The 12,824-nt window shown below is 38.3% G+C and overlaps 1 protein-coding gene across 1 annotated transcript in view; it reads right to left on the minus strand.

Annotated features, from left to right (window-relative positions):
• pld1b (phospholipase D1b) overlaps positions 1–5,032 on the minus strand; it is a 52,959-nt gene extending 47,927 nt beyond the window's left edge. Inside the window, exon 1 of the mRNA XM_042400073.1 lies at positions 4,952–5,032. The gene's annotated coding sequence lies outside the window, so the exon portion shown is untranslated. The remainder of the gene's footprint in view (positions 1–4,951) is intronic.
• Positions 5,033–12,824: the final 7,792 nt, after the last annotated feature.

Consider the following 12,824-nt stretch of genomic DNA (forward strand, 5'->3'; position numbering starts at 1 on the left):
GTGATTTCAGGACTTTTCAAATGACTTTAAAAGGTTGTTTCATGAAATTCAGACTTCACAGGCAGCTCATTGTCAGGAAACGCAGGTGAAATCATCTTCAGACCGCTGCTGCACCTGTAACCTGTCCTTATAAACATCCAGGCTGCACCTAACCATTATTTTCATTATCAATTAATGTTCTTGATTCATTCAAAATACCCCATCAGAAGTCCTCAGAGCCCACGGTGACATCTTAAAATGTCTTGTTTAGTCCAACCAACAGTTAAAACCTGAAAATATTCAGTTTACTGTCATAAAAGAATCAGAAACAACAGAAAATAGTTGCTTAGTTGATTAATGTTCTTTTGATCGACTAATCGATTGATTGTATTCATGTCCATCAAACCTTATGAGCTCACTGTCTGTATCTGATGTTTTCCAGAACATCTCCACCAAACTAAAAAATGCATTTTTGTTCCAATAAATGGTTAAAACTTCTGAGTGAAGCTGGATGTTTGTGACCTTTGACCCATTTTCATGTTCGATCTCGGTGTCTGTCGCTGTGGCGTCTTCTTGTCAGTCTCTGTTCCTGTGTGTCGTGGCATTTCACTGCAGATAATATTGATTAGATGCCGGACCTCTCCTACCTACCGCACCCACTGCCCCTTGAGCTCTGCTTTCCCTGTCAGTGTGTGTGTGTGTGTGTGTGTGTGTTGGATACAAAAGCACACACACACACCCACTAAGTCAATTAAGCACTCCCATGCTGCATGCTGTGGCCTGTGTTTGCTGGAAGAGCCATTACATGAATATGCAATCACACGCACACAGAATATCCTACCTGTGCACTACAACGATAGAGCCGAGCCCGTCATTAGTGAGTCTTTATGTTACTGAGTAACTGACACAAAGATTATAAACACTGGAGGAGCAGGTCTTTCTAAAAAACACACATCACACGCAAAATAAATGACAGAATTTAGAGAAAAGACTCCAGAAGAAGCCTCTCTCTCTCTCTCTCTATCTTTCTTCAGACTTCCTGTCTGTCACATCACATGATAGTGGCATCACAACTTCTTCTTCGTGGCCGCGCGGCGCCCCAAACCTGCCCACCCCGTTACCCCACATGCGTTGCAGCAGGAGGACGGCGGCGGCGGCGGCGTTGCAACACAAAACCTACAACACAGTGTAATTTGGGGAATTTTTGTGTGAGACTTTCTGCAGACGTCCATCCATCACCGCGACTAGACGGAGGTCTGATAGAGCTGTAAAAGTGGGAGGAGGCTGTTTCAACCATCTGCAAACAAATGTCTTGTTTGTCTTACACATGAACACACATGGTGCTCTGCTGGTTGAGTCATCAGTACAAAAGATGAACAGCTGTGTTTTAAAAAAAAATATCTGTGTGGACATTAAAAACTGCAGGGGAGGAGTTAACTATGACTCCCAACATGCATCTTAGTGAGAAAAACGTCCAAATTCTGTTGTATGTGCAGGAAAAGGCAAAAAATTCTGGATGAATTCAGTAAATAAAAACTGATTTTTGGATTTTTACATCTCTGATTCTCACCTGCCTTCTTTTCTGTAGCAATGGCAGCTAAGACTCATGGGTATTGTAGTATTTAGAGGAATCAGCCTCACTGACCTGACAGAACAAACATGAGTCCAAGAAACTAAGGTCATATATAACTTTGTCTCGGGCGATATGGGCAAAATCAAATATCACAATATTTTCGACCAAATACCTCGATAATATCAATATCGTAACAATATTGTAGATATGACTATAGATGCTTTCACAAAATATTCAATAATATTAGAACAGTCTGGTGAAGTCAGATCGTTACATAACTTCACTGTAATTCAGCCTTTAAAACCAGGAAAAGACGACACGTACGTCATATCACGATATTATGATATTATCCAAAAATCCAAGACGATATCTAGTCTCATATCACGATATCGATATAATATCGATATATTTCCTAGCCCGAATACAACTCAACTGTTTTCCCAATTACGTTGGGAAATTCGCTGTAGGGGCGGCTGTGGCTCAGGAGGTAGAGCAGGTCGACCACTAATCGGAAGATCGGCGGTTCGATTCTCGGCTCCTCCGGTCAGCATGTCGATGTGTCCTCGGGCAAGATACTGAACCACTAATTGCTCCTGACGGCTGCCATCAGTGTGTGAATGATTAGTTGTGTGTGAATGATTCATAGTGTAAAAGCACTTTGAGTGGTCAGAAGACTAGAGTACAAGTACAGGCCATTTACCATTTACATTACAATGGAAAACATAATGGCTGCCTGGATGATGCTGCAGGACTCTGACAGCAGAGACGGGTTCACATCCTGAGTCCTGTGTGTGAAAGATGCTGCTGTGGATTCAATGCTAACAAACATGTTGAGCTTCAAGTCTCTGCAGACTGAGACCTTTGTCTGACCTTCATCAAGTGCTGCCAGAGTCTGAACACAACCAGAAACAGTTTAATAATGCTGTAGTTTCAATAGTGAATATTCTACAAGATCAGATGTTTGATTAAAAAAAAAGTACGTCGTCTCTGAACATTTCACTCATACATTCAGTATCAACATGTTCTCATTATGTTGAGAGAAAGCGTGATTCAGTCAGGATGCTGTTGCATTGGAGTCGTATATGAACGTAATTTCAAGAGTTGAAACCGAGAAACAACGTTCTTAAAAGTCTCTGCAAACCTGCAACAGATGCATCAGAGGAAAACACAACTAGAATAAAATGTATAAAACTCTCTTACTGCTGGAATATTTATCAGTCAGGATGTTTCAGTCTGTCTGATCTTAATCAGATATACGAGCATCACATCACTTCCATATATACTGTATGTTTACACACAATCATCCAATCAGACGACTTCAACAGTTAGTTTAACTGCTGAGGGGGAAACAGCTTGACGTAACACAAAACATGCACATCTCCACGACAATACACAAAAATACCAATTAATCATAAATCTTACAGTGTCATATATACAATATTATAGCAACATCTGCATTTAAATAAAATTAAAACTGATGGTCAGAATATAAACCTTATAGTCATGTTACTATAAGTGTTTCTATGTCGAGGGACACTGAATGGAAATTTACGGTGAGGAAATATACTTCAACGACCAGCCGCTCCTCCTCCTCCTCCTCCTCCTCCTCCTCCTCCTCCTTTACAACTGGCTGACATTTTGTTTATTGTTCGGAGGCAGGAAATCAGGAAAAGCATCATTCCTGACATCTGTGCATTTAAGCTGCTGCTGATGAGGGCGAAACGTGCGCACAAGCAGAAAGAGAAACTTTTAAAAACACCTGGAAAAACTGACATTTGTTTGCAGTTTCAGTCATGTTCATTTGATTTAAGACGGACGCAAACAACGCTGATGATCATCACTCCTCCTACAAGCATGTTAAACTATTCTTTAAGTTAATTCATCTTCTTTTCTGCACGTTGTCACATCCTCCGAACGTTAATCTCAAATTTTGAAGGTTTGCAAACAGTGTGCTTTCACCACAAGCTGCCAAAGCCTGAAGACACACGGTATCCAGATGTCCACCTTCACCAACATCATTAATAATAAATACTATACACATAATTACATACAGAATGGCCACCTTAACATCATATTGCAGTTTTGAATCTTTAGCTGTATTTTATTTAGTGTCCAAATTGTGCGAAAAGTGTAATAAGGCTGAAACTGATGATTATTTTCATCATTTACTAATCTGGAGAATATTTTCTCAATTAATCAATTAATCGTTTGGTCTATAAAACATCAGAAAACAGTGGAAACAGTATCATAGAGCACAAGGTGACATCTTCAAACGTCTTGTTTTGTCAGACAAATAATCCAAAAAACCCCAAAAATATTAAATTTACTGTCATATAAGAGCAAGAAAAGCTGAAAATTCTCACATCTGAGAACTGAGAGCAGCAAAAGTTTGATGTTTTTACTTGAAAAAATGACTTTGCCAGTTAATTTTCCTTTTAATCAACTAATCATTGCAGCTCTTAAGTGTAACATTTGTGCCGTTCAGTTACTAATACAGCAGCCATGTGATTTGTTGATTTACTGCATTAAACTGAATATTAGAAACAGCTCTCAGCATTATGTAACGGCTTTCCTGAGAAGAGACTGGAAAGTGGTTATTGATGTCAGAGATTTGAGTTTCCTTCTCTACAGACTGACCTAATCAACAGCCACCAAGTGCAGAAGGAAACAATTAAACCTCAACTGAAGGGTGAAGAAAGCCAAACAGAAGATTTAATGAGCTGACACATGCTGAGCTGTCGTTCCTTAGAATATAAATGAACGATATGAACCTGCAGATCTGGTTTTGAATGATGACTGGTCTGAAGGGAAGTGGTTTAGTTGAGGTTGTGTGCAATCTATCGCGGAATTGAAAAAAAAATAAAAAGGAAGAAGCGAGCTGTGACAGGCCAGCAGTGACTCAACAGCTCACAGCCGCTGCTGCTGCTGCTGGCACACTCCCCCCTTTACAGGTCTGACCCGTTCCGCTCCTCCTCAGGAAACAATCAGGGTTTGTTGGCTGCCTGGATCCTCTCAGACTGGATTCAACCGCACACACCGGAACGCCTGGCTGATATCTGGCCACTGCAGTCCAGCGAGCACACCAGGATGCTCTGCCCGACCACTGCAGAGGGCGGATGCCTTCACACGCCAAAAAAAAAAAAACACCCACTCACAACGTAACAGCACCGCGCAGGCACCGCTGTCTCCCATCACCGCATCACGATTCACGGGGAAACTTTACGCGCGGTGGCAAATGACCACTAATTGCGCATTTACGCACCTGCGCAGCCACAACACGCAAACTTTAACCAACAGGGTTTAACCTCCAAACACACACGCTGAGCCATACATAAACAGAGAGATGTGAGTTAAACCGCTCTAACGAGCTGTAAGGTGAAGAATGGATGATATTCTTACCTCCTGATGAGAACTGCTGTCAGTCTGCAGCCACTGGTGTCAGTGTGAGAATGAACGGAGCGTCGGTAGCCAAAACCAACAGTTTGCTGATTTACGCAAGAGTGACAGGACTTCCTGTGACTCCACATTCAAAATAAAATCCCCCGGGAGCTGAAAAATCTTTTTTTTCTCCCTGATTATCCTTAAAAAATGACACTAAAACATGACAACAGAGAAGTCTAGTTTTGGTGTTTATGCTACTTCATACAGTTAATATTCACTTAAGAGGAACATAAGATAACCTTTATCGTCCCTGAAGGTAACCATGGACCATGAGAGCATGCAGAGCTGCAAATGTCATAAAAACCTCACAGCATCTAAACAGACAGCCGACATCAACATTTAGTGCAAAAGAACAGATCGTATAAAGATAAAACGGTAAAATACGAACAAAATAAATAAATAAAATACACAGATGTGCACAAAGACTCACAGTGGAGAGATATTAAACATAAACAAGTGCTCACAACACGGTGACGATGAGACTAAAAAGAAATGCAATAAAATGCACAAGATGCAATGATGTTTTATAAAATATGAAAAAGGTAAATTACAGCGTAACAGCAGGCAGGTCACATAAATCACAACACAAACAAAGAAACAATAAAAAAGTAAACAACCAAAGACTGAAGAAACTTAACTTAAATTATAAACACTTGTATTGATGTAACAAGCTGATTGATTAAAGTTGATGAGTATTAATAATAACTATATATTATTATCATTATGCTTCTCTGATGTATTTCACTGCTACATCTGTACTTTGTACACATGACACTTTTTTAAAAAGTTTGTTGTTTGTTTGTTTGTATTTTAGGGGAGTTTTTACTGATCTAAACAAGGCTTAAGGTGTCGTATGTTGTAAGAATTGTAAAATCTTTTAAAATAAATGTGATTTTTGTTTTTATAAGTGAAAACAGTCGGTCAGTAAGATACATGAAGTGAAGACAGTAGCTAAACTAAATGATGATTTGTGGGTTCATTAGTCTTGTTTGTTTGTTTATTATTAAGAGTAAATTGTGTAATTTTCATATATGCTGCAGACACTCTGCAGTCAGTCCATTTATTGATCATTAAACTGAACTTTGATTAAATAAACACAGCTGCAGCTGATCTCTTCTGTGGGCGGTCATGTTATGATGCAACTTTCCTTCCTGTAGATCGGAAACTGAGCAAAGCAGCCAAATGACCTCTGACCTCTACGGGTTCACTGTGTGGTTTTATTAATTTTAATTAATTAATTAGCAGTCCTGTGTCTAAATATAGTTATTATTTATTACTGTTTATTATAAATTATTGTGCATATTCCTTTAAAAAGTTGTTTTTAAATTGATTTTTTATTAGAACAGTTTGAAGTTGGTCTCTGGGCTTCACCATCAGCTCATGAAGCCTCCACAGTCTTCAATCTGCTTTAAATATAAAAACATTTTACTTACTGACAAACATTTAAACAACTTAAAGCGAGTGAAGGCAAAATATGGAACAAAAACATCTTAACAATGACATGCAGGAACCACATGTGAGCAAACACTAATATATTCAAAAACAATTACACTTTGCAGATTCATATAAAATATGCTTTTTTTAATGTTTTCATTCATTCAGCTGCTGTTGAAGTTAATGAAATGATTTATTTTGAAGGGTTAAGTGCCTTACTTCCGGATATTTGTATTATCTCTATCTAACTTGACTCAGCTGATCAAAACTGGTGGTTTCCTTCTGATAAACCACGCCTGAAAAACCCTGTAGCTCCTTCACACAGCAGACACACATAAACCAACATGTTCACAAAGATAATATTCAAACATAACAGCAAACATCAGAGAAACACTACTGCAGATACACACACACACACAGGTTGTTCTAGATCACTTTTGGGGACATTACATAGACTTGCATTCATTTCCTGGAGACTTATGCTGATCATAACTTTAATCACTGGCTGAAATATTACATCTGCCATATATGCATCAGAGAACAGCTGTTATTTTATAATATCTGCTTTCTGGTTTTATTTGTATAACGTACCAGCTGCTATCTGCCCACTTTGCACTATTGCATGTCGTATAATTTGCATGTTTTTAATGGTGTGTTGCATACTGTATGTATTTGCTGCACTTTGGGAGAAGTCAAAGACAAAATTCCCACTGAGTTGGACAATAAAGTCAATCAATCAATCAATCAAATCAGCTTTCTTCAAACCAGGGACTCAGCTTTTGTCTCCAATTGGACGAGTCGTCTCCAATAAACTGGTCTTAAATCTGAAATTTGTCCCCGAAAATAGCCTATGACAGACCATACACACACACACACACACAGAGTTAACCACACAAATCTCTTTTTCTCTGCAGAGAGCCTGCTACAAGTAAAATGAATTTGATTGATTGAAGCTGACGACTGCAATCAGCTGAACCACATAATCAATCTGTCAGGAGGCCTGTGTTTATGTGAGGAAGTGTGGGAGGAGAAGAGCTCCAGCTTTCTGTGTCTGACCTCACTTTTCTTATATCACTGGTGTTCAGGGGGAATATGAGGGTTTTCACTTAATGTAACTTACACCTTTAGTTAAGGCTGCAACATTATTACTATATTTTCTCCATTAATTGATCAATTGTTCGGTCTATAAAATGTCAGAAAATGGTAAAAAAAAAAAAAAAAAAATCAGTCGTCATTTCCCAACAGCCCAACAGATGATGTCAGATTGTCTTGATAATAGATAAGATATTCAGTTTCCTGACATGGAAAACTAAAGAAACCAGAAAATACTCACACCTGATAAGCTGGAACCAGAGAGCTTTGGCATGATTCATTCATGAAAAAAAAAATAGTTGCAGATTCATTTTCTTTCAATCAATGAATCGACGAACTCCCTGGTAGTGATGTCATATGCTGCCCATTATTTTATTTCTATTATTATTTATTCTGCTATTATCGGGGTTATTCTTACTCTTGGGCCTTTATTCAATCCATACATGTGCAGTATGTCCCTATTTAAACTTACATTTTTAAAAAATGGTCCCAAAAACATATTTGATTAAGCATCTCATGTGTTGCTCAGAGATTCATTCATAAAAAATAAGATATTTTAATAAAGATGTGTCAGGAAATGATCAGTTATTCTTCTAAGCAAAACAACTGTCCTCATGTATAAAGGTGGACAGACTCCTGGAGCCGCATCAGCAGCCTCCTTCTTGATTTAAAGCTGCCATTAACACCGTCGAGGTAATTAAACCTCTCTGCTATCTCATATTCAAACACTCTCTTTCTCTCTCTCTGGTCTTAATAACCACCCACACACACACACTAACACACATCGGACCCCTGAAGGCATGGATGCATGAACACACACTGGGAACATCCAAACACACACAGAGCACAGCTGCAGAGGAGAGCAGTAATAAAGATGTCGAAAAGGCAGTGAGTCTAATTCTTCCAGCCTAGATAATAAAAAATAAGCCAAACCAGCGATGTGTTGATGATCAGTGGCAACGGCCTCCAGCTACTAAAACTTCTGTCTTTCTAATCTCATTTTGTGGTTTAGCTCATCTCCTCATTTGCATTTGCTGCTCGGAGCCGAAACATTCAGCGACTGATAACACACTCGAGCCAAAATAATGCAAAGTAGTTTTACTACTAGTGGTGTGTCGTGTTTTCCAGTAATGAAAAGTATATTTACTTTTATATTTTGAGGTTCTTATGCTTTCAATGTTATGCTGCTTTATACTTCTACCACCACATTTCAGATGGAGAATATTATCTTTATTTTCACTAGAATCTTTATTAGCAAAAGATTTTCAACAATACTCATTGAAAATAACAGTCTAACGCACACATGTTTATTCCTGTTTATGAGTTTATCTGCAGCTCCATTTCTCATGTGGCTACTTTGAGTCTTCTGTTATACCCATTTTGCCCATTTTATGCGTTTTGCAGTCTCAACATTTGTGTCATTTTTCCCATTAGGAAGATTTTTTCAACACTTTGGCAGCTATTCCTCTTTTGTCAGGGGGCACCACGTTCTCCTAGTTTCTTGTCACAGCTTTTTTTTACTTGCTATTAACAGTATTTTAATCAAGTATCTGTCGTTTCCCGTTACGCTGTCCTTAGAGAAATGACAGATACAGAACCATACAACTCATATGGACCTTACATACTCATATTTGTCGTAACACTTTATTTTATTACATTATTTATCTGACTTAAGTACATGTTGCTGGTAATACATATGCACTTTTACTTGAGTACAATCCCCTTTTTGAAATAATATTTTTCAGGGGTTTTTCCCCCTGAATGTAAATGGCAAAATAGCAAAATATGACAACATTAATATCACAAACAAATATATCACAGTAACACAGTTTTCTTTTTATCAAAGTTATTCAAAGAGCTTTACATAAGACATGAAGGCATTCAGACAAGATGTACAAGAAACACAAGACATTATAAAAAGACACATTTAGATAGAATTCAAGAATAAAGAATAAATAAGAATAAGAACTACGGTGCAGTTACAGCACAGTGTGAGATATGAATAAAAACCTCAAACTGGTTTAATAAAAGGCAGCTGTGATTGAAAAGAACTGAGAGTTGCAGCAGACCTGCAGTTTTCTGGGAGTTTGTTCAGATATGTGGAGCATAAAAACTGAACGTTGCTTCAACATGTTTAGTTTGGACTCTGGGGACAGAAAGCAGACCTGATCCAGACCGCCTGAGAGGTCTCGATGGTTCATAACGTAGCAGCAGATCAGAAATGTATTTTTAAACCATTCAGTTCTTTATAAACCAACAGCAGTATTTTTAAATCAATTCTTTGACAGACAGGAAGCCAGTGTAAAGATCTGAGAAGTGATGTGATCCACTCTCCTGGTCTTCATGAGGACTTTAAATCAGCTGCAACTGTCTGATCGACTTGTAAAGACACTGTTACAGTAGTCGAGTTGACTGAAGATAAACACATAGACATAAGTCCTTTAAAACTTATAGTAGGCTGACTTTGTAATTGTCTCAATGTGGCTGTTAAAACTACACCAAGATTTCTGGCTTGGTTTGTGGTTTTTAATATTACCGATTAGAGCTGAACAAACTTCAGCTTTATCTTTGTTTAACTGGAGGAGATTTTGGCACATCCAGTCGCTGATTTGTTCAGTGCACTCAGTGCTTGTATTGGACCATAGTCCCCTGGTGATATCGTTATGTTAATCTGAGGTCATCTGCATAACTGTGGTGACATATTTTGTTGGTTTCCATAATCTGACCAAGATTGTAGATGTTGAACAGGAGAGGCCCCAATATGGAGCCTTGGGGAACTCCACGTCATTTTTGTCCACTCAGATGTGTAATTATCTAAGATATAAAGTTGTCCCTGTCATTTAAGTAGGATTCAAACCAGTTTATTACTGTTCCAGAAAGTCCCACCCAGTCAGTCTAGTAATATGTTGTGATCGACCGTGTCAAATGCAGATCTAATAATACTGAGACGATGTTGGCATACATAAAACATTACAGCATCCATTTTAACCAAAACTATCCAAAGGTCAAAAATAGAAGATGAAAAGTAAACTAAATTAAATTTTACAATGTTATCATACATTAAACATTTTGATTCTTATGAGTAAAGTCATTAAAACATCCATAATGTGAGCTGAAGAGCATCCTAATACAGCTTGAATGTTATTTCTAAGAAATTATGACTGCCGGCAACATGCCTAATATAAGTTCTTACCAACTGAACTTAAATGTTTCTGTGTTCTTGGTAATCTAAACCTGTTTACTGACAGATTTCCTTAATTTTATTCTTTTATGGTCATGTTTTAAAAGTATTGAATCAGGTGATGTTTCTTCTTGTTTCTCAATAAAAATACAACTGAAATATTCAGCAGCAACAGCAGAATCTTTATCCTGATTTAACATCTACAGTCCAGTTTGTGAAAGACTTTCACTCTGCCTGCCAACAATCCATTACAATCGTTTTTTTTTCAGTGTCACATCTCTCAGGTGTGACACACTGTGTCAGATGAGGTTCATAGATATGTCTGACACAGGTGAAATAGGTGTGTGTGTGTGTGTGTGCACGACGTCGGCGTGACAACAGGAAAAGCCTGACAGAAGATTTCACATTCCAGAGCAGCCAAACATTCCCGAGCGCTGCGGATCCTGCTGAGAGAAGAGCAGCAACATTTCTACATGCAAGAGGTGAGAAGAGTGTTGTTTGTTGTATCACAATTATGTTTTATAAGTTTATCCAACAGAGATTTCAAATGGTTTTCATAAAAATTAAAGGATGGAACATTTTTTAAATCCTTAAAGGAACCATATTATGCCTTTTATAGTTTTGTTATTTATATGCTGCTCTGATGTTGAGTGTTAAACAACTCTAAAGTCTAAAGAGCATTTCTACATCCGTTCAGAACAGAGCTCATCAGGAGGGGGGTCTTAAAGAGACAGGAGCTAAAACGGCCTGTTTCAGACAGAGGCTGAACTGAGGGGCTGCATAAAGCCTCAGTATAAGATAAATAAAGTTTTTTTTAACTATAATACATGCAAAGATATTCCAGTAGAGCCTCAGGATATAAATATAGAGCTGAAATGTGCAGAATAACATGTCACCAACATTAATATTTAAGTGTGTTTGTATGTTATCAGGGTGCTGAAGAGTTTTTGTGGATATTTTTGAGCATCAGCAACTCTCAGCCGACTAGAGGGAATATCAGGGTTGTCAAAACGTAGGGTACAGCTTTTTGTGCACAAAAAGCATGAAAAGACCATCTAAAAATCCCAGCGAATGTCTCAGATTACTATAATCACTGGAAAGCAGTAGAAGCACCCTCAACACATTACAGGAGGTGTTACTACGGAAATATTTCTCAGAAAAAAGGAAGTGAGTGGTCAGATGCTAAAAAAAGAGAAAAAGTGAGAGAGTTTAATGTGCTCTATGTGTGCTGAATACAGGCACTGAATGGCACCTACTCACCACAGATTTTATTCTAACACAGACTTTCCTCCACTGATCTTGAGCTCATTACACCCACAAGTAGAGGAGGTAATCTTCATCTTATAAACGAAGGCAAGATGGATATTCAGCCTGGTAACATGAGTTTAATAAGGAATTAGATCTATTATAGTGAGGCCTGTACTGTATGTGACCCTTACAGCCATCAGAAATGTCTCCAAAATATCCTGAGTATCAGCTGTAAAGATAAAAGTACAAACATCAGCGTGTTGGCAAAGCAAAAACTGACAAAGCGAGTGAAAGTAATCATATTAACAATGCTAGTTCCTGCAATTACTGCAATGTAATAAATAATATTGCTATTGGGGAAAAAAGTCTGTTGTAAAAATATCTGTTCAACTTCAGTTCTCATTTTCTCTCTGGTCATGTGCATCACACCCAGTATGCAAACCCTTGTCTCAAGACTTCTGCTTTAAATAACCCAGATTTAATCCCACAACAGTCACATGTACGTGGTTGAAATTAAATCAGCGTTCCTCAGTGCGGGATAGAGAGTCTTTGACAAGATCTGATTGCTCATTTTCTGCGAGACTATAAAAGTTTCATTACCTGTCAACAATAAATACGGCTGCGGGATGTCGTGTAGCTCCTGCTCTCCTCTGCATCAGAGCGACGGTGCAGGACAAAAAGCTTTACTGAGCTGAAAAGGCTCCTCGGTTGGCAGTTTAGTCCTGCTGAACACCAGACCGATGCTTCGAAAAGAGTTTTATAGACTCTATTATCAGGCATCAAAATGATTAAAACGCTGGAAGACGAAAGACGACATCAAACACAAGCAGTCGATGATGGTCTCTTGAGAGCAGAGTAATGATATGAGAGAAGTTC

This window comes from Thunnus maccoyii, chromosome 21 (genome assembly GCF_910596095.1).
Source record: "Thunnus maccoyii chromosome 21, fThuMac1.1, whole genome shotgun sequence".
NCBI classification, from domain to species: Eukaryota; Metazoa; Chordata; class Actinopteri; order Scombriformes; family Scombridae; genus Thunnus; species Thunnus maccoyii.